We start from the raw sequence: 25,406 nt of genomic DNA on the forward strand, positions 1-25,406 counted from the left end.
CTACTGCTTTGAGCCTCAGTAATGAGACTTGTCAGAGAGCTGGGCATTTGAAAGTTGATGATCTGTGTCCATTGATGTCACAATCAATGACCAAAAATCAGTTAACATCTACAGAATTGGGACAGATGACCGTAATAGATAAAAGTAAGGAGGAATATTGCGGCAGTGTTTCTGGTAGGGAATTCCATGCTCCATAACCTGTGCCAGTCTCAACTGCCAGAAAACAGAGAAAGCAAAGAAGGTAATGCAGAAGCCCAGAGCACTCAGGTGTGGGCCACCTGGGCACGACCTTACCATCATTCTGACGGTTCCAAATTTGAGATTTTGTGGCAAAATCTACCTTGTGCTTACTCCTGTCATGCAACCTACAGCCAATACCAATAAATACCTCTTAGCAAGATGTCTGCATTCTCCCTCTGAAACAGAGGTCTCCTGCATTGCAGGCAGATTCTTTACCAAGTGAGCTATCAGTTCAGTTCAGTTCAGTTGCTCAGTCATGTCCAACTCTTTGTGACCCCATGAATCATAGCACACCAGGCCTCCTTGTCCATCACCAACTCCCGGAGTTCACTCAAATTCATGTCCACAGAGTCAGTGATGCCATCCAGCCATCTCATTCTCTGTCGTCCCTTCTCCTCCTGCCCCCAATCCCTCCCAGCATCAGAGTCTTTTCCAGTGAGTCAGCTTGTTGCATGAGGTGGCCAAAGTATTGGAGTTTCTACATCTGGTCTTTTTATTTTTTGAGAAATATGTTTTAAGGTTCAGAAATTATTATTTATAGTTATAGCTAGACATGGAATAATGCTGTAGATTCATTCGCCATCATGTTACTTAAAACGACTTTTCAATATTACTTTCTCAGCATATTTTGGAAGAGCAGTGTTGAAGCCAGATTTCCTGGGTTTTGAATTCTGGGTCTGTTGGTGATGTGCTGTGTGGGCTTGGGCGAGTTCCTCAGCCTTTCTGTGCTCCATCTCTTCTTATACCTATCTCCCAGAATGACTGTGAGGATTAAAATGCCTTTAAGACATGTCAAGTGCTTATAATAATGCATAGCAGGTGCCTAGGAAGTCCTCAGAAAGCTAATATCGTAGTTATTCAAAATGGGTTTCTTTCTTAGAAGGACTTAAGGACTATCTCCCAGATAGGTTTTATTGCCATAAAAGTTAGCTCTTATTGAAAATGACAGGTGCAAAAAACCCTGGTATACTGCTTTCTATCACATAACGCAAGTAACGTTATGTTTTTCCTTTTCCTTGGATCTAAATGTAATGCTTTATTACTATTACTGATATATTTTCTTTGTCCTTTAATGCTCCTCTTACTAACTGTTGCATCCTTTTATAGAAAATTACTTACCAATGTAAAAAGCTTATCTAAAAAAGAAAAGTTTAGGTATTGTTTGCATTTTTGAGTATTTACTATCAGCCTGAAAAGAATCATTTGTTTTTTTAGGCCTGCAAGAAAAACACCGTGTGAAAAGAAGGTATCGTAAAAAGACAAACAAAAAAAATGAACTTTAAAAAATATTATCCTCGTAAAAAATACTTTGTAAAAGGAAGAGTGGCAAAATAGAAAATCTTCCTTTGTTGTAGAGAACTGTACTTTGAACACATCATTTAGAAACACTACTGATAAAGTTATCCTTTTGATAAAAACCTGTTCTTTTAAGAAGTGTCTGTTTTTGCTTTGATAAAGAGATTTATCATCTCTGTACACTTAATCTATTTTACACATATTTTAAGGACATTGTGAGACAGTATTATTTATGTGTAGGTCAAAGAACAAATTAATTATGTGAACTACCTGGTTGACTTAACTCAGTCTTCTGAGACTGTTTCTGAGGATGATGATGTGCTTTACTCTACAAATTCCGTGTTGCAAGTAGAACCACTTGGCTTGGGGCGTAAAGGTAGGAGTGCAGTGCAAATATTAACAGAAAGCCTGTTTGCGTATAGAGTGATATACGCACATCTTCTCTAGTACTGCTCTAGAGCCAGGGATCTGTTATAGTGCTGTGCACCTCAGAAGTATGTTTTGCATTAAAAGAACATGAAAGTGCATGTATACTCTGAGCCACAGGCCTATGATCATTCTCACTCACTGTATCTTCTGCTGACTCTTCTTTCCTGTGCCTTCACTCAAGGTCATGTTAGCATCATTTTCCTCCTAGAATAGCTGAAATAATCTCAGAAATTCCTTCCCTGCCACTCCACCTTGAGGAACTTCGGTCTGCGCAGCAACTTTAATTCTTTACTATTTTTAAAACTTCAGGTCTCATCATGTAACCCAAGAGTTATTTCTCTTTGCTGCATGGTTAAAGGTCACAGTTGTCTAGCTTCATCTGGTTTTAATTTTTACCCTTCTTTCTACATGAATGTTAGAATCAGCTTGTCAGTTTCCTACAGTGTCTGCTGGTCTTAACGTTCTCATTTTCCTTCAGTTCAAAATACTTTGTAATTCTTCTTTTCATTCCCTCTTTGATCCGAGGGTTATTTCGATCCGTGTGATTTTGTTTCCAAATATGGAGAGTTTTCCAGAGATCCTTCTGTGCTCCTGCTTCTTCTGATTTGTTAGGTGTATCCAGAGGGACCCTGGGGCTGGGGCTAGGGCTGATTATTTCCTGCCTTGGAGGCAAGACCTTACTGACTACCCCGTTCATTCTACTGTAAGGAGAAGTTTTTCCAGCCTGGCTCATGAGAATAGATGGAATTCCTGGGACTGAATGAGCACAGGCTCCTATAGTCTTTTCAGATGGTTTCTCCCTGGTCTCAGGTGGTTTCTCCCAGATGGGCGCTGTTCGGTCCTCTGCTGAATATCCGAGGGGCTCGTCCTCAGATCTCCAGGGTCCTTTTTCTCTCTGTCCCACTCTCTCCTCTCCTCGGGTCTGATCTGTGATCTCTGCCCACTTTGGTTTCACCAGACTGTCAGCTTCATCACCTCCTGTCAGGGAGTCTGGCTGACTCAGCTTCTGTTCCTTCTCCCCATGTTGGGGCCTGGAAATTCTCTCCAGGCAGTGAGCTGGGACATTCCTTAGGCTATCCTCCTGTGTTTCCAGGATCATTGTCTTTCATTCCCTGAAGTCCTTTGTCATGAAAATCATTGTTTAATGTACTTTGTCTTTGGCCTTGTTTTTGCTCGCTCCCCTCAGGAAGGTCAATCAGTAGCTGTTCACTCTGTCTTGGTTAGCAACATACGGCAGCTGGAGACTGTCCACAGTGTTGTTCTTCCTACTCTACTTACTACTTCCTGCTCATCCTTCATTTCTCAGTGTGACATCTCTTCCCCAGGAAAGTGTTTCCTGGACCCAATCTATGTCAAGTTCTGTTATGTGATCATAGAACTGTCTCTTCATAGAGTATCTGAGTTCATAATTATTTTATTTGTCTTTCTCTTCTACTAGACTTCAAGATAAACAGGAGCCAGGGGCATCTGTTTTATCTGCAGAGCTTAGAATAATGTCTTCCACATTATAGACACTTAATACTTGGACTGCAAGGAGATCCAACCAGTCCATTCTAAAGGAGATCAATCCTGGGTGTTCATCGGAAGGACTGATGCTAAAGCTGAAACTCCAATACTTTGGCCACCTCATGCGACGAGTTGACTCAGTGGAAAAGACTCTGATTCTGGGAGCGATTGGGGGTAGGAGGAGACGGGGACGACAGAGAATGAGGTGGCTGGATGGCATCACCGACTGGATGGACATGAGTTTGAGTGAACTCCGGGAGTTGGTGATGGACAGGGAGGCCTGGCGTGCTGTGGTTCATGGGGTCGCTAAGAGTCAGACACGACTGAGTGACTGAACTGAACTGAACTGAATACTTGTTCATTGCGTGGATGCGTGAACGTGAAAGGCACAGTCCTTTATACTCAAAAATTACTCACATCAATTTTTTGTTTGTTTCTGTCTTTGTATTCTTCATCATGCAGATTCTGTTAGCTTGTTCAACACTCAGGATACAATTCTTTAGCATGAAAGATTAGTAGCTTTTCAAAGAATCCAAAGAAGCCACTCTGAACTACTTAGAGGAGAATTTTATAAAATGAAAAGTCAGATTCCTGGGCTCCGAACAAAAGAAACACAAGAAGTGAAATCACAGTCAGAGCATCAGAAAGTAGAACGGAAACAAGAGCTCATCAGCTTGAGGTACTGTACATCTCGCTTTTAAAGAAATATTTGAACTGCTGTTTCCTTTAATACTGCAGAGACGTGGACGTGTTATAAGGACTAACTTATCCTCTCGGATTTTACAGGGGAGAAAGTGTCACAAGTATTGTGGAGTGTGAAATTCTTGGAAATAATATAGCAGGTTCTTAATACTGAATGCTTCTAATGACTTAATGTATATTTTTCCAAATCATCATTTTTATGACCATACAGAAGTCTACCATAATGGAAACCCCGTTAAATATTTACCAAATTGACTTTCAGTTGTTTTTCACTTTTCTGTTTTCTGTTTAATACTGCAAGGAACACCTTTTCTATAAATTGATTTCTACTTTTCTAATTATTTTGAATACATTTTCTTTAATAATATCGTATTATTTGGTTAAAGTATGAGAATTTAAAAAAGGTCTGTGATCTATATTTCTAAACTATTCTTCAGTTCAGTTCAGTTCAGTCGCTCAGTCGTGTCCGACTCTCCGCGACCCCATGAATCACAGCACGCCAGGCCTCCCTGTCCATCACCAACTCCCGGAGTTCACTCAAACTCATGTCCACAGAGTCGGTGATGCCATCCGGCCATCTCATTCTCTGTCGTCCCCTTCTCCTCCCGCCCCCAACCTTTCCCAGCATCAGAGTCTTTTCCAGTGAGTCAACTCATCGCATGAGGTGGCCAAAGTATTGCAGCTTCAGCTTTAGCATCAGTCCCTCCAATGAACATCCAGGATTGATCTCCTCTAGAATGGACTGGTTGGATCTCCTTGCAGTATAAGGGACTCTCAAGAGTCTTCTCCAACACCACAGTTCAAAAGCATCGATTCTTCGGCGATCAGCTTTCTTCACAGTCCAACTCTCACATCCATACATGACCACGGGAAAAAACATAGCCTTGACTAGACGGACCTTTAGGAAGGCTTATATTACTTTACATTCCCACCCGCAGATGTATGAAGTAGCAATTTTTCTCAAGAGAAGATGAAAACAAAATTCTATGCAGTTTTATTCTTACCCTCTGTCTGAACACAGTGACGATTATTATGTGTTTTTCATTGTATTCCCCCCACGTTTACTATTTTAAACACTGTGAAGAGGGAACGAAAGTTATTGTAGCAGTGAATAATCTCATGATTTTCTAAGAAGAGCTTTAAATTTTGCAGAGTCGCCTTAAAGCAAGAAGAAGAGACTAGAAGAAATGCTGATATGTCATACGAAAAAGAGAGGGAGCACTTAAGAAGGAAAGAAGACGAATATAGTAAAGTAGCTGAAGTGAAACAGCAACTAGAACTCACTTTCCGAGCAGTGGAAATGAAACTGAAGACTGAGAGAAATAATCTGAATCAGGTAGAGAAAGCTTTGGTGAAAATTTCAAATTTCTAACACTATTTCATCAGTATTATTTATAATATCCCCCTTTTAAAAAAATACCACTTTATTTAGTGTTGTACCATTTATTTAGTGTCATTTCATTTAGTGTTATAGGAAATCTTAGGTTACTTGTTAAAAACAAAAGAAATTCAAAATTCCCAAAGTAACAAGGCCGGAAATAAGAATTGTATGATCCTGACATGCTGGGTGCACCTTTTCGAGCAGAGGGAAGAAGAGGTCATGTCAGTAGCTCACAGAATAGAAAACTGAGAAACCACAGGGTTGAGAATGGTCTAGAAACTGGAGGTTAAGCTCTCAGCCCACCTCAGGCAACAGATCCTTCAGCCTTGACGGACCATTTGTGAGTAAATAGGTCTAGAAGAGAAGGGGCACTGTGGGGGACCATCGTGCCTAATTTTACATCAGGTTGCCTCTGGCCTTCAATCTGGCAGGTGGCTAAGGGTCGTGGACCCCCCTCCCTCTGTGTCTTTCAGCCCTCCAGTCCACCTGCCCCATGAACAGCTCAGAGCTGGTTCCAGCTTTCCCAGCTGCCTTCTCCCTCACAGTAGAGTCCTCAAGGACAGGTGTTAACTGGCATCCTCGAGAGGTGCAGGGATTTTTTTCCAGCAGTTGGTAGAAACCAGACACTCTTGAAGTTGGTTGTCCTTCATTCTGCAGAGTTCTCGAGGGGCATCTTAGAGGAGAGGAATTTGCTCCCACACCCGATGTCCCTCTCAAACACGGACTGGGTCCCATCCCCGAGGTCCTAGCAGCAGATCTCCCACAACGAAAAGCTCTCTTGAAGAGCTCAGGAAAGTAGTATTTGTCATTCAAATCCATTTGTCTAGAGCAGTCAGGTAGTGACATGCGATGGTCTCATCCAAGGAGAGGCCTTTAATATGTTCCATAGAAATTGATCTCAAATCTTTTGTGACTCTCTCGGAGGAGCTGGGACCCTGATGGTGGTTTAGGCAAGGAAGACCGTGTGTGGTCCACCATCAACTACACTACCTGACAAAGTCCCTCTGCTTTGGGGTGAACGTGTCTGTCACTCCATGCACGTTGTCACCTTCAGTGTCTAAATCAGAGTCTGTTCTTGGCTCCACTGTCATTTCTTTAACCAGTACCCTATCAATGACCTTTTCACATCACGTACTGTTTTTCATTTTGTAAAAACTGCGACATCCGTTGTGAAAACACTTTTGAACACTTTAAAAAGTTGTTTCTTTAAAATAAACTTATAAAAGTGCCCCCTCACACCAAGGCGGATGAACTCTTGCTACTAATAATAGATATTCTGGGTTTTGGTAATCATTTCACTTCCTCAGGTGCTCATTAGGTTAGTTTATCACTTCCCCTGATGGTAAGGAGGAAACTATAGGCAATTCAGAGACCACATTTTGGATGTCATTCTTCTACTTGTGAGAAAATGAGCACTCTGCTCTGTTATTGTCCTATTTCGGTACAGGGAACTTTTGAAAACAGTGATAGATACGCATAATATATATTTAGTGATAGTTATTAAGTGTTTTTCATTGTATTTTCCCCATCTTAATATTTTAAACATTATAGAGAGATAATGAAAGTTACTGCAGCAGCAAATAATCTCATAGTTTTCTAAGAGCTCTCTAAATTTTACCTTATTTACCGTTAGTGTCTGTACCATGAATGAAATAGGAGGCTTGTTTTGTATTGATGTGTTTGTCCTAGAGACACGTGGTTGGATGTAAGAGGCCTAGTAGAGTCCACAGACCTGGCAGAAAAGCTGCAGCTTCCTCATATGTTTAAGTCTTTCCTTTCCAGAATCATTACAGCTAATGAGTTAAGTGATGTTTGTCAAAGTGCTTAGTACAGTTGTCAATAGGTGTAATTCTTGTAACTGCCTGTTAAAATGTTAGAAGGTAGCATATTCTCAAGGAAAAACTTCTTGTACAAAATTTAGTCTATTTATACAGAGTTAAGCCTCTTACTGTGAAGTAGCTGTATAGGAGGTATCGGATGCAGTGTTTATAAACCTAGCAAGTGGTGCTGTTTATTGAATTATAGTTGATTAACAATATTCTGTTAGTTTCAGGTGTACAGCACAGTGATTCAGAGATATATGGATATGTGTGTGTATATTATATAAATGGGGCTTCCCTGCTGGCTCAGACTGTAAAGAATCTGCCTGCAATGCAGGAGACCTGGGTTCAATCCTTGGGTTGGGAGGATCCCTGGAGAAGGTGGAGAAGGCAATGGCAACCCACTCCAGTACTCTTGCCCGGAAAATCCCATGGATGGATCAGCCTGGTAGGCTGCAGTCCATGGGGTCTCTAAGAGTCAGACACGACTGAGCGACTTCACTTTCATTTTTCACTTTCACGCATTGGAGAAGGAAATGGAAACCCACTCCAGTGTTCTTGCCTGGAGAATCCCAGGGACCGGGGAACCTGGTGGGCTGCCGTCTCTGGGGTCGCACAGAGTCGGACACGACTGAAGCGACTTAGCAGCAGCCTGGAGAAGGAAATGGCTACCCACTCCAGTATTCTTGCCTGGGAAATTCCGTGGACAGAGGAGCCTGGCAGGCTAGTCTGTGGGGTCGAAAGAGTCGGACATGACTGAGTGACTAATACACATACACACTCACACACACATTCATAACACGTATTCCTTTTCAGATTCTTCTTGCAGAATATTAAGTGTCGTTCCTTATGTTGTACAGTAGATCTCTGTTGGTTATTTTATCTCTACTAGTGTGTATATGTTAATCCCAACATCCTAATGTATCCCTTCCCCTACCCCTCTTTCCCCTGTGATCACCATAAGTTTGTTTTCTGTGTCTATGAGTCTCTTGCTGCTGTGTGAATAGGTTCATTTTAGATTCTACATATAAGCAGTATGATATACTTGTCTTGACTGACTTACATCACTTAGGGTGATAGTGTCTAGGTCCATCCCTGTTGCTGCAAATCTCATTATTTCATTCTTTTTTATGGCTTGCTAGTTTTCCATTATATAAATATTCCACATCAGATGCAATTTCTAAGTGTAGTCAGATCTATGAATCTTTTAAGCCTTCTGGGTTTGTTGTAGTTCAGAGAGGAATCCTCTCCAGGTCGGAGCTTCTTGAAAAGTCTCTTGGGATTTCTTTGTGACTTTCGTGGATTCATTGTCGTCCATTAAATTTTTGAACCTTTGGGAATTTCTGCTTGTATAAAGTCTGAGGATTGTATTGAACCTTATTTTTTTCCTGTTGGAGACACCCTTGGTGTCTTTTCATTGTATAAACATAGAGGTTAGTCTTTCATTTCAGAGGAAATCATGAAATGTCAATTTATTGAGTACTAGCTAAAAATCTCCTTTGTTTCACTCAGGTTTCTGATAGTTGTGAAGAAGCAAAAGACCTGTTGCGCAAAAACCACATGCTGCAGGATGAAACTGCTGTGCTAAGACTGGAAAGAGACGCACTGAAAACTCAGCACCGGGAAAAGGAAGAAAACTATTTGGAGTACATTGAAATGCTCAAAGTAAACTATGAGGATCTTCAAAAGGCAATAAAACTGCATGAGGAAATGTTAACAAAGACTATATCCCACTTTCCAGGCCAGCTTAATGCTCTGAGAGCTGAGAATACAAAGCTAAACTCGAAGCTGGAGAACGAAAAAGAAAGCAAACAAAGGCTGGAAACGGAAATGAAATCCTGCCGTTCTAGACTGGCTGCTGCCTTACACGATCATGAGCATGGTCAGACATCAAAGAGAGGTCTGGAACTGGCCTTCCAGAGAGCAAAAGAAGAGTGGTTATGCTTGCAGGACAAAATGAAGTCCGATGTGGCTCATCTTAAAGATAACAACGAGATGCTTTCCCAGCAACTATCTACAGCGGAAAGTAAGTTCAATAAGCTGAAAATCAAGCTGCATCACACGAGAGATGATCTTCGAGAAAAGACTTTGATGTTAGAACGTGTCCAGAGAGACCTAAGTCAAGCAGAGTGTCAAAAGCAGGAAACTGAACACATGTATCCGAACGAACAAGGCAAAGTGAATACATACCTTGGATAGCAGGAATCCTTAGAGGAGAGATTATGTCAACTCCAGAGTGAAACATGTTGCTCTGACAGCAGCTCGATGATGCACGAAACAGAGCCGACAGGAAAGAGAAGACGGTCATCAGCATCCAAGACCAGTTTCAGCGGATCGTGAGAAAGCTTCAGGACAAACGTGAGAAACGAGGTCTGATGCTGGAGGAAAGAAACAGGGAGTTAATCAACGAATGGAATCATTTAAAAGAGAGAATGGATCAGTACGAAAACGAGAAAGCAGAAGGAGAAGTGAGTATCCAGAAGGAGAAATAATTCTCAGCCTTCCTGAAAGAAAGTTCAAAGTGATTCTTGATTCTGGCGAAATGTTGAATCTAGTTGAATATAAAAAATACACAGGCTGTGAATCTATGGTCTCTCAACCAGCCTAAAAGCATACCATGTATCCAGCAAATAAAAATTAGACCGAAGAAATGCTTCACTTTGAGTAGGGACATCGTGTCGTTTATGAAATGTTAAGAGATTCGGTTCTAAATTGCTAACATAGACATAGACCTTACTATTAAGGTAATAATTTCAATCTTTATGTTGCCACATGTCAGTATCATGATGAAGCAGATAAATGAAATGCTCAAACCTGAAATGAATATTTCCAAATTCAGCTTCAGTTACATGGATTACCTTGACAGTCAATTCCAGGTTTCCCCCAGGCTATATTTTAAATCTCTTCCTTTGGCTTCAGTAGCTTTTCATAGCTTTTTGTTATATTTGTTGGTACAATTTTATTTTAGTTCAGGTCAGTTTGAGTTAATGTTGGAAACATTTCAGCCTTGAATAATTTATTCTTAAATCCTCTCAACTCTTCAGATGTATCTGCTTATTATTAACTCATAATTTGGGACTCAGAGGGTGAGCTTTAGCAAAACTATTCTTGATTTAATCTTCCCACTGCTATCAGTCCTGGGTGTTCACTGGAAGGACTGATGCTAAAGCTGAAACTCCAATACTTTGGCCACCTCATGCGAAGAGTGGACTCACTGGAAAAGACTCTGATGCTGGGAGGGATTGGGGGCAGGAGGAGAAGGGGACGACGGAGAATGAGATGGCTGGATGGCATCACCAACTCGATGGACATGAGTTTGAGTGAACTCCGGGAGTTGGTGATAGACAGGGAGGCCTGGCGTGCTGTGATTCGTGGGGTCGCAAAGAGACAGACACGACTGAACGACTGAACTGAACTAGAACATTTTTACAAACAATTTGCACATAATTCTCATTTTAAGGATCAATTACTACCATTTGAATCCAAGTGTGTCCTCTGAAAATGAAGGGTGACAGGATTCATGAGCAGCAGGAATGGAGTGAGTTAGAGAGAGGGTTGTAGGGGCTGAGGTCTGGAGGCAGGTAGAGGCCAGGTTATCAAGGCTCCTTGAAGGCCATGGGAGCAACCTCAATGTTTAAATTTCATTTTCCTTGTATATTGAGATAGCTCAATTGGAATTCCATCACCTCCACTAGCTGTGTTCGTAGTGATGCTCTCTAAGGCCCACTTGACTTGACATTCCAAGATGTCTGGTTCCAGGTGAGTGATCACGCAATCATGATTATCTTCGTCGTGAAGATCTTTTTTTGTACAGTTCTTCTGTGTATTCTTGCCATCTCTTCTTAATATCTTCTGCTTCTGTTAGGTCCATACCATTTCTGTCCTTTATCGAGCCCATCTTTGCATGAAATGTTCCCTTGATATCTCTCATATTCTTGAAAAGATCTCGTTTTTCCTATTCTGTTGTTTTCCTCTATTTCTTTCCATTGATCACCGAGGAAGGATTTCTTATCTCTCCTTGCTACTCAGATGCTTATATCTTTACTTTCCTCCTTTGCTTTTCGCTTCTCTTCTTTTCACAGCTATTTGTAAGGCCTCCTCAGACAGCCATTTTGCTTTTTTGCATTTCTTTTCCATGGGGATGGTCTTGGTCCCTGTCTCCTGTATAATGTCACGAAGCTCCGTCCAGAGTTCATCAGGCACTCTATCAGATCTAGACCCTTAAATCTATTTCTTACTTCCACTGTATAATCATAAGGGATTTGATTTAGGTCATATCTGAATGGTCTAATGGTTTGCCCTACTTTCTTCAATTGAAGTCTGAATTTGGCAATAAGGAGTTCATGATCTGAGCCACAGTCAGTTCCTGGTCTTGTTTTTGCTAACTGTATAGAGCTTCTGCATCTTTGGCTGCAAAGAATATAATCAATCTGATTTCAGTGAAAGTGCTGCACTCAATATGCCAGCAAATTTGGAAAACTCAGCAATGGCTACAGGACTGGAAAAGGTCAGTCTTCATTCCAATCCCAAAGAAAGGGAATGCCAAAGAATGCTCAAACTACTGCACAATTGCACTCATCTCACACGCTAGTAAAGTCATACTCAAAATTCTCCAAGCTAGGCTTCAGCAATATGTGAATCGTGAAATTCCAGATGTTCAAGCAGGTTTTAGACAAGGCAGAGGCACTAGAGATCAAATTGCCAACATCCGCTGGATCATGGAGAAAGCAAGAGAGTTCCAGAAAAACATCTATTTCTGCTTCATTGACTATGCCAAAGCCTTTGACTGTGTGGATCACAATAAACTGTGGAACATTCTGAAAGAGATGGGAATCCCAGACCACCTGACCTGCCTCTTGAGAAACCTGTATGCAGGTCAGGAAGCAAACAGTTAGAACTGGACATGGAACAACAGACTGGTTCCAAATAGGAAAAGGAGTATGTCAAAGTTGTATATTGTCACCCTGCTTATTTAACTTATATGCAGAATACATAATGAGGAACGCTGGGCTGGAAGAAGAACAAGCCGGAATCAAGATTGCCGGGAGAAATATCAATAACCTCAGATATACAGATGACACCACCCTTATGGCAGAGAGTAAAGAGGAACTCAAAGGCCTCTTGATGAAAGTGAAAGAGGAGAGTGAAAAGGTCAGCTTGAAGCTCAACATTCAGAAAACTAAGATCATGGCATCTTGCCCCATCACTTCTTGGGAAATAGATGGAAAAACACTGGAAACAGTGTCAGACTTTATTTTTGGGGGGGCTCCAAAATCATTGCGGATGCTGATTGCAGCCAGGAAATTTAAAGACGCTTACTCCTTGGAAGGGAATTTATGACCAGCCCAGATAGCATATTAAAAAGCAGAGACATTACTTTGCCAACCAAGGTCCATCTAGTCAAGGCTATGGTTTTTCCCGTGGTCATGTATGGATGTGAGAGTTGGACAGTGAAGAAAGCTGATCCCCAAAGAATTGATGCTTTTGAACTGTGGTGCTGGAGAAGACTCTTGAGAGTCCCTTGGACTGCGAGGAGATCCAACCAGTCCATTCTAAAGGAGATCAATCCTGGGTGTTCATCGGAAGGACTGATGCTAAACCTGAAACGCCAATACTTTGGCCACCTCATGCGACGAGTTGACTCACTGGAAAAGAGTCTGATGCTAGAAGGGACTGGGGTAGGAGGAGACGGGGACGACAGAGATGAGATGGCTGGATGGCATCACCAACTCGATGGACATGAGTTTGAGTGAACTCCGGGAATTGGTGATGGACAGGGAGGCCTGGCGTGCTGTGGTTCATGGGGTAGCAAAGAGTCGGACACAACTAAGTGACTGAACTGAACTGTATATTGAAATATAGTTGATTTACAATTTTGTGTTAGTTTCAGTTGCACAGGAAATTGATTCAGTTATACATACACATATATCCATTCTTTTTCATTTCCTTTTCCCAAGTAGGTGACTACAGAATATTGAGTAGAGTTCCCTGTCCTCTCCAGGAGGGCCTCTCGGTTAGCCAAGGGCAAAGGTGGGGAGGAGGGATAAATTAGGGTTTGGGATTAACATAGACATACTACTAGATATAAAATAGATAAGCAACATGGGAATGGCCTCATTTTTCTGCTGAGGTGGGACTCTATTCGAAAGATCTGAGCACTGGTTGGAATATGTGACGATCTCTGAGTTAATCAAAGCTTCTAATGAAAAAAAGAAAAGGGAAAATGTTTCCACAGTGTGGAAAATTTTTCCACCACTTGTCCGAACTACACACTCATTTCTTTCTGGACACGAGGTGTTGAAGCTCTGCAGACATATTGGGAGGGGCAGGGAGTGGCCAGTGGGGCTGCATCCTTTGTCTGAGTAACTTAATATCAGGAAGGCTGGAGGGTGGCCCCTTCTGTGTCTGTAACCAGATTCAGTGAGGAGGAAAAAGAAGGTGAGTTGCTGTCTGTGGTGATAATTTTCAAAGTACACATGTTGGAGTTATCTATTAACATAATAATAGAGTGACTTGATAAACTCAGTGACAGAGCATCTTCTTAGGCAGTTGTGAGACAACTTCTGCAAGAGCTGGCTGACACTGTGGCAAAGCAGTCTATGTTGGAGGCGTCACTGAAAGTCCTGGCATGTTACTGCGCTCACTTAGAAGCTGCAGCCCAGGATTTAAAGAACAATGTTAAACTACTACAGCTCCGTCAACTCATAAGTCAGGTGTGTACGAAATTGAACATGTTGACAGTTAATATGTAGAATAAAGTGTTTTAGGACACCCATTTTCATGGTCAGCTTTCTTCTGTATTTTTGTTACAAGTAACTTACTACACTTTTCTTATCTTTATAATGCACTAGTTTCTTAAACTCTTTCATCCTGCCATTTGCATTATTTTTTTCTCATGTTTTTTACCCTTAGGAAAGTTGAGAATTGTGCCTCATTGTTCACAAGTTGAGAGCCTTTCTTTTTTTCTTTGAAACAATGCTTTTTAAAGTGGTAGCTGCATTACCATGACGAGGTAAGCCAGAATAAAATCAGAGGATAATAGGAGCTTAATGGAACGTTCAGAAAAAGTATCATTTCTTATCTTCCCTTTTGTGAATGGCTGTAGAGTTCTGTATATATTTATTTCATGGATTTCAGAATAACTTGTGCAGAAAGGGTATTATGCAAACCAGTTGAAGTTTAGGCACTGCATTCTTTCCTTTTCATTTTGAATATATGGTAAAAGCATGGAGGCACTCAGATGGTGTAGAATACATACATCCAAACTAGAGAATTAAGATTATCTGCATCCTGCCATTGGATTTTTTTTGAAAAGCTATTGAGATATAATTGACATATCATAGAATTCACCCACTCAACATGTGTAGTTCAGTATCTCTTAGTCTAGAGAGGTGTAACCCGTGACCACAGTCAATTTTAGAGCATTTCCATCACCCCCTAAAGGAAACCCTGCATCCCTTAGCCACCACCCGTGGCCCCCCATCTCCCTCAGCCCCGAGCCACCCGCAGTCTCATATCTGTCTCTGTAGACATGCCTGTTCTCAGTATTTTATATAAATGGAATCATGCAGTCTGTGCTCCTTTGGGATTAGCTTTTCTCGTTTGACGTCATGTTTTCACAGTTCATCCACGTGATAGCATGCATCAGCTCTTCCATTTCTGTTGGTTGTCAGCAGTAAGCTAAGCCACTTGATGGGGCTAGTAACAATGCTGTTGTGAACACTGATTTACATGATTCTGTGTGGACATGTTTGTATTTCCCTGTGGTTGAATCTTATCCTCAGAGTTAGCTGACTGATTTCACCTTTTCCTGGCTCTTGCTCAGACTGTCCTTTCTGTCTTTACAGTTGACCTGGCACCCAGTCTCTCCTCCTTCATGGAGCTTTCCTGACTGTCCAGCTCTCATTGAGCTTTTTCACATCGGCCCTTGTTACCTAGTCTGTGAGGAACAGTTTAGCCCCTAATTTTACACTGTTGACATGAGGGGGAATCTTGGCTAGGTATACATCGGTGTACCAGGGAATATTTATTGATATACACAGCACTTGTCTTGCATAAATGGACAGTAAAAAAGGATTACAGGAATGAGGCATTTTTGTTGCTGTTCAGAAAAATGATCATCTCTGTAAACTGTTAGGAAATGGGATTTCTTTCACTTTGCAAATAATTTCTCTTTGGAATGCAATTCAAATTAGCAAAAAGTCTTTGTACTTCAGAAAAAGGCTTATGGGATTAGAGTCCATATTTATAAGATTTATTACTTAGAGTCTTCTTCTCACAGTCTTCTTTTGGGAGGCATTTATTAACTTAGCCCTTGATAACTCAATGCAGTATCCCTCAAACTTCTTTAAAATCCTGGGACATTAAGATGGGGGAAGGAGTAAGAGGCATTCTACTGAGAGGTGACTTGTACTCATTTTATGAGGAAAGATAGAAAAATATTATTGTAGAACAATAAAAGAGTGTAAAATCTAGTGCAATTGCTGTGTGCCAAAGATGACAGTGAAGAATATATTTTGTGACTCTTGGTGGTTTGAACTTCTTTCTTGATCCTCTGAGTAATCCCTGGTCCTACACTCTACAATACAGATACCATCGTATTTATTTGATCCTGGGTTTGGGTTAGGCTGTACTCAGTCTACTTTCTTCATTAGCAAATGGCATCATTTTATTCTTGAAGACTGCTGGCCTTCCAGCAGAGCTGGAAACTGCATCTTCAAGATGTCTGCACCTGGATGCAAAAAGTCAAGTTTTTCAACAGGAGTTACTATCTATGAAGCTAATGCAAAAGAAATGTAAAGAACTAGAGAGAAGAAAAAGAAGTTGGAGCAAGAAGTCGTGACCCTCAAAAGTCATATAGAAATGGATATGATAGAACACAGTCCAGTAGAGCAGTATCAACAGGAGATTGAAGAAAGAGAGAGACAGAATCTCGTAGAGAAATTAAAAGTCAACCTGTTTTTGCAGGTTAATTTGTTGATCTGTCATGTGCTTGAATTCACTTTCACTGTATACTACATTTTGGATGTATACAGTTTATGTGTTTACCTCCCTTAGAGCAGTTAGTTTTGTAGATTTCTGGAGGGAAGGGGGACACTTGTTTTCCCTTTAAATATTACAGTTTCCATCACAGTTATCACTAAATTGACCTATCAGAATGAATCTCACTGGAGAATCCTTTTACTTAGAAGACCAATTGATATAACACAAGACCATCAGGAAGAAAAGAAAATATTGTGGTTTAAAACTGGCACCATCCTCTTGAATTATTCTTAAGTTGTTTTGTTCAATTTTTAAAATTTTAAGTTGATCCTCTTATTCTTTGAATTATCAGATTATATAAGTACTACTATGACAGTGATTCCACTTTAATTTTATAATTCAGATTTAATTCACTTCACATTGACAATAATTGTTTTAAACTCCTGCTTTTTTTTTTTTTTCTTTCACCTTTAAAATCGCTCTCTGAATCACTGACTCAAAACTAAAGGGAACAAGTATAATTTTCCAGGTTAATGATTATTTTAAAACTGTTTTCTTTTTCAATTTGCCTTAGACACAAGCTGGATCTCAACAGATAAAACTCAGAATTAAAGACTTGGAATCTGAACTCTCCAAAATGAAAACTTTGCAAGAAGATTCTAATAAAGCTGAGTTGGAAAAATATAAGCAACTCTACCTAGTAGAATGTGAAGTTAGAAAGTCATTGCAAGATAAACTAGACAAGTAAGTCAAAACACAGAATCACAAAAACTAAATTTAGTTCATTAATTTGTCTCTAAAGCCTAATTGTTATAGAGTGGGGTACATGAGATTAATAGGAAGTGAAAGCTAACTAGATGGTCACTGCTAAGGGGGCGCCTGAAGACAAACTATTAGTACTGTATCAAGTTTTTCCACGCTATGTCAAAGCATACTTATGAAATAGGGGGAAATGGCAAGCCACTCCAGTACTCTTGCCTAGAAAATCGCATGGAAAGAGGAGCCTGGTGGGCTACAGTCCATGGGCTCGCTACTAGTCGGACACGACTGAGCTACTTCACTTTCACTTTTTGCTTTCACACATTGGAGAAGGAAACGGCAACCCACTCCAGTGTTCTTGCCTGGAGAATCCCAGGGATGGCGGAGCCAGGTCGGCTGCCGTCTATGGGGTCGCACAGAGTCGGACACGACTGAAGTGACTTAGCAGCAACACATGGATTAAAGGCAGGGTAAATCACAAAGTGGCTAAAAGTAATGTAGTGACCTGACTGAGGGAATGTGTGGAGAATGGAAAGGGCAGATCGCACCTGCAGTGCCTAGTCCAGGGCTGAAAGCAGAGCATTACTAGGAAGCCTAAGCCAAAACAGCATACAGCAAAGAAGCAGATACCCGAGGGCACGTTCTGCTAGTTGATGCATAAAGTGAATATTGCACAAGGGAAGCACAGGTGCTCAGACAGGGTTCAGGGCTGTGGAGACTTGATGTTGGGATGTGGGCTGTGGCTTCCGGGGAAGGAGCTCGGTGGGGCTGGTCTCCCTGCTTGAGGAGCGCGATGCCTCTCCCTGTAAAACATACACTGAACACTGTTTAGAGTTTTGGCTTTTTAAATGAGACCAGAAATTGGTTTTTTTTTTTTTTGGACCATCAGAAAGAGGTGCTGACATAGGCTCTTCGTAGAAGTGAAGTAACATAAAGTGAACTTTGGAAAAGCACGGGATACTTGTCATTGTTCCTGGGGCTGTTTTAGCTCTCTTCAGTCTCACCCATTGACTTTCTCATCCCCGCCTTGAGATTGTGGCTCTAGGTGATACCTCAGAGCCAAATGCTTAATTTCTCAGAGGTCATGAGTGGAACGTTTGTACAAGGGTGGTGAAAGGAAGCACTTGAAAATGGCTTCTTGGGATAGTGTGTTTCTTCATCCCTGAACTGTTTCCTGGAGGCAGGTGTGTCCCAGAGGCAGCAAGTGTCACTGTGAGGCCACCTCCCTTTCTCTCTTGATGCCCTTCCTCTCTCCCAACTGTGACTTGTTACTTGAGGAGCCCCAGACTCATGGGTACTTGTTTAGAACAGGATTACAACTGTCATTGATTACAGGTGTGCTCTGTGTCTTCGGTGTTCAAACAGTTTAATGAGAATTCCATTTACTATATGGCAACTTTAAAAATGCCAGTCATTTAGGGAAACATGAATGAAATCGTTGCTTTCCATCTTCCCGAGGACTAATGAGAAGCTGGAAGAGATCAGCACCAAACGAGGTGGAGAAGCAGCAGAACAGATCTTTATTCAGCACTCTTAGCAGGAGGCCGGTCCTGGAGCCCTCTTCTGTTGGAAATTTCAATCCTACTTCAGGGTTCAATGCAAATCTTATTTCTAGAGCAAACGTGGGGTTTTCTACCTCAATTCCACGCCCTTCAAATGACAGCATGGAGACTTACTTGACCAAGGTTAGTTCTATTTTGTTTTTTTCATTGGGTTTCAGATTTGTGATATAAATGATCCTTGTTTTTAATTTGGTGAACTTCTGAGTTGTTCTTTTTTGACTTATGCGCCCTAAGTAAAACCATAATCAACCGTGATGATCAAGGAGACATTTAATGATGTTTTTGTCCTAGATGTCTCGTTTTTAAAAGATACTTCTTAAAATCTTAAATTTCTTGAAAAGCTGCATTGAAATTCTACTTTAGAAATGAAATCTGATTGTCTAGTAACCGAAAGTATACTTTCAGAAGTTTGATTAACTTTCTAATTGATTTCACTTTGGCAGTGGTTCATAATCATTTTCAGGTTCTGCTGCTCCCACCACAGTTTTTCTACCCCTAACCAGTGTTCTTGCCTGGAGAATCCCAGGAAGCCTGGTGAGCTTCCGTCTATGGGGTCACACAGAGTCAGACACGACTGAAGTGACTTAGCAGCAGCAGCAGCAAGCATAAGTGACCAACTGGCATCTAAACACTAACAACATATGGATGTTTTTTATTTGAAGGAATCCTAGATAAATCCTTTTTATGAATTAAACAAACTTGTAATACTTAATCAAAAGATTAATTTCTGGTTTTAGGCTAACTTTTTTGTTATTTTCTTATACTAGAGCACATCTTTAATTGCTATTTTACTTTAGAGAATTTTGATTTACATTTCTGAAACATATCTTGCCGAGCATTTGTAGAATGTTTATAAGTTAGTAGTTAAATATTTAAAACCTGTAAATGAAGCTCACTTTTGTCCCTGTCTTGACATGACCTGGCTGAATGATGACTGAGATAGCAATGATGGGGAGTCTTTAAATTGCAACTAGTTTCCGTTGTGTAATCACTGTGATTAAAATATCCATTTCAGTCAGTGCACACGGGTTTATGGTTTTGATGGTGTTTTCATGATGTTGGTGATGCAGAGAAAAGTAGCCCTTGTTAAATGCAGTCTTAACCTGTTTTCTCATTTGGCTTCTTACCATCATAGAAGAGCAATCTAAGATTTCTTCGATGGCACTGGAGCTACGTTGGGTCTTAGTACTTGAGAGCCATGAACCTGGAGGATGTGCTTTAGCTGTGCAGTCACCGCGGACCTCCAGACACTTCATCCCATGTCAGATACTTGCCCACGCAGGCCTAAGAGGAGGAAGCAAATGCTTGACCCCTATCCCAGGAGCAGGCTGCCTGCTGCAGAACCCAAGTTCACGGTGCTGTGGGCACATAACCTCTTTTCAAAGAAGAGATTTGGAACCAAGCAAGCACTTCTTAGTTCCTTGTCCCAAACGCACCTGTTAGATAAATCTCCTCTCTTCTCATGTGGAGGGTAGGAGTATAAGTCTCCTCTTGAAACTTCAGGCTGAGGAAATGAAGTTCAGCTGTAATTTCTGACCAGATTTAGATTATAATTGAGATTACACTCATACTTTTTGTATATACCAACTAATGATGAGAGCTTGGATAGAAGTATATTAGACAGTAAAGAGAGGTCTGTTCTGTGTTTTAAATTTTGTTCTAAATAACCCAAAATGTGGATAATTCATTCTTGACTGATTTTAGTTAACCAGTTTTCATCTGGAGGAAATGAACATCCTTTTAGGGATGAATCTCTTCAGTTTTGGCCTGCTTGATTCAAATAAAGATTTTCTCCTTCAAGTCCCCTGTCCTGTTTTTTAAAAATATCCTTTCTAAATTAACTGTATCAACTGCTACAGATAGGAGTTTGATATTGATTTATTCTTATTTTTTCACTTAAAGCACATAATTTAGTTAGAAAGTAATGTCATGCCATGCCACAAGCATTGTTTAAATATATAAGAAGGATTTACATATTCATTTTGTCTCTGTTATAGTTAAAAATCTGTGTGTTTTCTCTTAATCTGAGGAAGTAGCTGGCATAGGACTCAGTAAGAAGGCCATTGGCTTTGTTACTTCTTTTGTAGAATGAGGAACTTTGAGTAAATCAATGACTCTTATTACCTTACAAAAAGTATTTTCTTCAAAGAAAGCAACTTTTCTTTAAAAAAAAAAAACTTCTGCGTGGAACTGTGTTCTATAAAATGGAGACAACTGTTTAGCTAAAGAGTGGCCAGAGGCCCTGCAGCTGTGACTTGTCTGTTCCTCAACGCTGGCCTGTAAAAGCCAGGTGACCAAGTGGGCTTGTTGAGTTCTATTTGATTCTTTGGGTGGATAAATGATGCTTGTTACAAACGAGACCCTTTCTCTTTTATTTTTCCCTCTGTGCTATGCAGCTTGCAGGATCTTAGTTCCCTAACGAGGGAGCAAACCCGAGTCCCCTGTAGGGAAAGCACTCAGTCCTAACCGCTGTGCCACCAGGAAGGTCCCAGAGACCCTTCCTCTTAAGTCTCCCGTTCCCCCGAATCTCCCCTACACCTTATGAGCATTTTCCCCCAAACTCTTGTGGTTTCAGGTGTTAAAAGGTCTCTGTATTTTCTCCATGTCTCACTTTCACTGCACTTCCCCCCCACCCCGAGTCCCTTCTGTGTATCCAGGGATGGAAGGTGGTGCCAGGCATAAGACGTTGGGAAATGACTCTCGCTCCTTGTCGCTCACGGAGCCGTTTGGTGCCCGGGTGTAGTGTCGGTGCCCCGTCCTGGAAGTCGGGATACGATCTGCTGGGGCCTAAACTGTTCCCCGGGCGCCGGCCCCATGCCCCACTCCTGGGTCTGGTGGCCGCAGTGTCTGGAGGAATTGTCTGGCTCTGCCCACAGGACCTGCAGGACCGCAACGACGAGCTGCAGGCGGCCCGGGAAGGCCTGCAGGCACAGACGGCCTGAGTCGGCATGGCCACCTGCCCCCAGGACACGGCCCGGCAGGTAGGCGCTGGGTGCTTGGAGATGGTGGGTCTGTTGGGAGGTGGTGGGTAGAGTGCTCCTGCCCCAGGGACGGGGTGGTGGGCCAGGCCACTGCCAAGGGGGTCACAAGTCCTTTGGACCACTGGTGTGGGAGAAGGATCCCATCTGAGGCCATGTGTTTTGGCAACCCAGAGCCCCAAGGGAGATGGAGGAGGATGAAGGTCCTACTGCCTGGACAGAGTAAGTGGTGAAGGTTACGATGACCTTGCTGTGACCTCAGGGCAGGTGTGTCCCCTGTGAGCCTCCTAAGGCAGGGGGGATGGAAGGAGATACGGGTGGGGGGTGATGGGGGACTGCCTGTGATGGCTTTGACAAGGGCAGGCCGTGTCAGCTTTCCTCGGGGGCCTCTGAGGGAAGACGGGTGGGTCTCCTGTGCACCTGGTCGCTCAGGGAGGTCCTCACCTGCACCTGCAGCAGTGGACTCTGCTGGCCCCCGAGCCACAGCTCTGCTGCCCTCAGCCAGGGGTTGTTGGCGTGTGGCTGATGTCATCGCATCCCTCGATGAGTGTCAGGGGCCCATGTGGCCACCGGGAAGGGGGCGATTGTCTTTTTCTCTGAACTGGCCTGAGCTGCAAGGAGTGTGTGGCCCTTGTTGAGAGCCAGGACCTGCGCCCCGGGTGCGGTGGCCAGAAGGCTCTGGGTCGTAGCACTGGAGGGAGCCCTGAGCTTTGTGTTGGCGCCGATGCAGCCAGAGCGCTCTCGCAGCTGGGCCTTTTCTCTTCCCCTCGCCCCCATCTGGCCGTGGCGCGTCTATCAGCCCCTTCTAGGGAGGAGGGGTGGTCAGGACAGCAGCACTGTGGTGCAGGGGTCACGTGGGTGGTGGAGACCCGGCTGGCCGTGCATCCAACCGGGGCCACTCCTGACCCAGGCGGCAGCTTCCTGTTGTCAGGGCGATGGGATGCTATCTTTCCTAAGATGCTTATCCCGAGTTCTCTCGGCCAGATGTTGCCAAGTCTGTGCTTCTTTTTCATGGAAAACAATTAGGGAACTGAAAAGAGCAGGCAAGAGGTCAGGATGTGTCTGTGCCTTTCACTTTCGAGCCCATCCTCTGGCATGGATGAAACCCCAGCAGTGGCCACACTCGCATTCTGAATCAAGCCTTGAGTGTGCCCCCTACCACGTGTGGCGTGGGGTCACCTGGGCCCAGGAGGGCTGGCCACACGTGCTGTGGGTCCACGGGCACCTCTTTTCGATAAGCTGTAAAGACAGGTGATGTTGCTGGTGGGGAGGATCTTCGGGACCAGGTGTAGCTCCCACCCCCTCCCTATGATCTGTCGGAGCCTCAGTCCACGACAGCTTAGTTTGTGTGACATTTTCCTTGAGACCCCCTCGTGTTTTATGTGATGTAACAGTGAGCGGCGAGGGCCTCTGAAAAAAGGAGGACGCTGAAACAGAGCTTGAAGACGTGTCTTTGTCACGCCTCGTCCTGAAGTGCTGTCTGAGCCCTGGTCACATTTTCCTGTGGTCCCTGCCCCTCTGTGTGCCTGCCGTGGTCAAAGGGACAGGCGTGGGCCCCATGTAGCTTCACATGTCTGGCAGGAGGCCTCCTCCTCGTTTCTACCTTTGAGTGACCTGTGTTCTGGCAAAGACTCGAAATGCTGATCTGTAAAAATGCCAACTTGGAGAACTTGGCACAGCAGACAGTCCCCGGCCCGTGGCCTCTGAGCACCAGTGCCGCCTTCCTCTGTTAGAAAGGGCCCACAGAAGGCTGTGCTTCCTCCAGGGTCGGCTTGGAGGTTGGATCGGGTCCCGTGGTGTCCTGGGCAGAACATCAATGGACACGTCTTCTTATTTTCAGTCACCGTCACGTTCGTGGGTGATTCCGCCCCAGCGAGTATAAAAACAGAGATCACGTTGGAACAGCTGAAGGAGCATCACCAAGAACTCAAGATCCAGCTGGAGACCAAGGTCAAGGGACTGAGGGAGGCCACAGAGATCGGGGAACTTCCTGCTGCTGAGACACATCTGCATACACATCTGCCCATAGTGAGCACGCTCAGCGGGACAGAGGTGTGCAGGGAATGTGCATGACCTTGACTTTCTGCCTCCACCCCCTTCGGAAGGAGGCAGGACGGAAGGAGTAGCTAATAACGGGAGGGAGCAGGGTCCCTCCCCATGTCCGGAGGCTGGTGCAGAGGCCAGACCTCCTTGTTTGCCCTGTGCTGGGAAGCCACAGCTCCTGGCTCTGTTGCAGCTGAAGCAGATTCTGGGAGCAGAATCGTAGTTCCTGGGATTGCCCTGTGCCAGGGGCTCCCCAGGTGGCGCTAGTGGAAAAGAGGAGCTATGTCGCCGGTACAGGAGACATAAGAGCTGCAGGTTTGATCCCTGGGTCGGGAAGATCCCCTGGAGGACAGCATGGCAACCACTCCAGTCTACTTATCTGGAGAATCCCATGGACAAAGGAGCCTGGTGGGCTACAGTCCACAGGGTGGCACAGAGTCGGACACGACTGAAGCGATTTAGCACGCAGGGGCTCCTAGGCCGCCCTGGCCAAGCCTGTCTTCTTGGGTGAATGTGTCTCTTGCTCTGTCACTCAGTTGTGGTAGGTTTTGTGGAGGAATGGTGCCCATGACTTGCCAGGCGTCACCACGGCAGCAGGGTGGTCCTGCCCCTGGGCTCCTGCTGTGGCCTTGTCTTCCAGGCCTCGCGGAGGGTGTTGCTCCCCCCTGCCCTCCTCCTGCCGCCGCCAGCCTCCCTTCTGCACCTGCAGGGCCTCCCCCCAAGGCTGCAGCGGAGGTAACAGGAAGTGACGGAAGCAGGCGGCCACACAAGCCATGGGGAGCCTTTCACGGGCCCCGGCACTATGAAGCTGGGCCACCCACTGCTTGGATGCTGGGCCCGGCAGCCTTGATTCGTCAAGTAAATTGTGTTTGGGGGCCCCCAGTCGACGTCACTCATGCCTCTCTCCTCAGGTTAATGACCACGAGACGGAAATGGAGGTGATGAAAAGGGCCTTTGCAGAGGAGAGGAGGAAGCTGGAGCGGGCCTTCCAGCTCGAGGTTGGCGTGCTGCAGGGTCAGAAGGCCGAGCTGGCAACGCTGCCCACAGAGTCGCAGGAGATGGACCGAGGCCTGCAGGAGCAGCTGCACAGGAGGGGGAAGCTGGAGTGGGGCCATGTGCAGTGGCTGAGCCCGGAGACAGCACGGCTGCAGGAGGCGCTCCAGCTGCACAGGTCCGCCACCCCACCTTTGCAGGATCTCAGGTCCAGGGTTTGTTGCTCAGAACCCAGATTTGAAATTGAATTTGGGCAGATTGTTCAGAGTCACAAGTACTTGTTACCTGAGTGGTGAGCCCTGAAAGAACAGGTTATTTTACAAAGGTTCTGACTTTTCTTTCTGCCGCACTGTGCACATGGCATGAGAGATCTTAGTTCCCTCACCAGGGATCGAACCTGTGCCCCTGTGGTGAACGCATGGAGTCTTCACCACTGGACTGCCAGGGAAGTCCCAAAGAGTCTGACTTTAAAAATACAGTGTCCATCATCTGTTATCTCGTGTCACACGCCCATCCTCTGGGCCCCACCAGGAAGCTGGGGGACTGGAGAGGCCTGAGAGGAGGCTAAAGGTGGGGAGGTGGTCTGTGAGCTAGTGATGGGGCATCAGGTATGCAGCCTGGCCCTCCTCCCCTGTCCCCTTGGGGCTCAGGCCGGCACCCACTCCATCTCAGGAGCCCAGGACGCTAGAAGGTCTTTTCCAGGAACCTCACAGCA

The 25,406-nt window shown here is 43.9% G+C and overlaps 1 pseudogene across 1 annotated transcript in view; it reads left to right on the top strand.

The window, feature by feature from the left end:
* LOC129560655 (ankyrin repeat domain-containing protein 26-like) overlaps positions 1-25,015 on the top strand; it is a 38,364-nt pseudogene extending 13,349 nt beyond the window's left edge. Inside the window, exons 6-13 of the transcript XR_016035425.1 lie at positions 3,934-4,150; positions 5,326-5,509; positions 8,887-9,842; positions 16,931-17,100; positions 18,574-18,800; positions 21,554-21,658; positions 23,496-23,605; positions 24,610-25,015. The product of XR_016035425.1 is annotated as an ankyrin repeat domain-containing protein 26-like (transcript). The remainder of the gene's footprint in view (positions 1-3,933; positions 4,151-5,325; positions 5,510-8,886; positions 9,843-16,930; positions 17,101-18,573; positions 18,801-21,553; positions 21,659-23,495; positions 23,606-24,609) is intronic.
* Positions 25,016-25,406: the final 391 nt, after the last annotated feature.

The sequence above is a fragment of the Moschus berezovskii genome, chromosome 20, assembly GCF_049115385.1.
Source record: "Moschus berezovskii isolate FMDL1 chromosome 20, NW_MosBer_1.0, whole genome shotgun sequence".
NCBI lineage: Eukaryota > Metazoa > Chordata > Mammalia > Artiodactyla > Moschidae > Moschus > Moschus berezovskii.